Source organism: Arachis ipaensis, chromosome B09 (assembly GCF_000816755.2).
Source record: "Arachis ipaensis cultivar K30076 chromosome B09, Araip1.1, whole genome shotgun sequence".
Classification (NCBI taxonomy): domain Eukaryota; kingdom Viridiplantae; phylum Streptophyta; class Magnoliopsida; order Fabales; family Fabaceae; genus Arachis; species Arachis ipaensis.
Window position 1 is genome coordinate 128439314 of NC_029793.2, and position 1223 is coordinate 128440536.

Consider the following 1223-nt stretch of genomic DNA (forward strand, 5'->3'; position numbering starts at 1 on the left):
ATTAGTGAAATTCTCTTATTTTACAACTTTACTTTTGAAAAAATTATTTTTACTAAACACTCACTTATAAATAAGAATATTTTTGACATTTCAAATATTAAATTTGGATCTTATAAGAATTTATTTAAAAATCATATCTCTTTTGATCTAATTTATAAATGATAAAAATATGAGAATTGAAATTCTCAAATGAAGTAAAAGTCTAAAACTACTCATTTTTATGTGTTTCAAAACAAGGGGGAAAAATTTATTTTTAAGTAAATTCAAATTTAGTGTTCCAAATAAATTTTAAAAATTAAAAATTTTAATCTCTTAGTCTTACAACAGTTTAATTATAACTATCATCTGACCATATTATGATAGAAAATATAATTAAATTTTTTATTTATTTAAAACTGTAATACAAGTCAAAGAAAAATAAAGAATCTTCTATAAAAATAGCTTTGAATTGCTAACCTTAATTAGTTTTCCATTTATGGGAATTAAACTATCAACCATAAATTCTTGGTAGCCCATCAATGTTAGCCTAGGTAACTGTTGCAAAGGTACATTATACATAATTACATAGTCTATAGTCTATAGGTATAGCATATAGGATCCTTACACTTAAATGGGACCAGCACACACCACAACTGAAGGTTACAACATTTTTCTCAAAATGTTAAAAAAAAATCTAATAATTCATTTTTTTACCCCTCTGGTGACCTTTTGTCATAGCCCATTTTTAGCCATGGAATTTAGCATGGATATCCACGTCATCACACACAATATGCCTGACATTTCAGTTTCCTTTCATTTTGGTACATACAACCCACACACCCATACTCCATGATTGAATAAAACCACAAAATTATACCCTATGTAAATGCTTCACTTTTATTGTAATAAATAATAATATATTTTTTTTTTACTTTTTGAATTACTGAATAGTTTGTTGATAAAAAAAAATTATGACAGCTAAAAAAATATTTTTTATTAAATATTATCAAATAATATAATATTTAACAGTAAATAATATAATGTATATGATAACTTAGTATTTTATTTTACTTGTAAATAATCATCTCAAACCTAAAACATATACATAAAATATATTAGAGAAATGAAGAGATATATAAAAATAAGTAAAACATCTATATTTTATATCAAAATCTCATCATTTATTTTATTTAGTTAAAGGGTTTTTTAATACGATAAACATGTTCAGATTATCAATTAAAAAA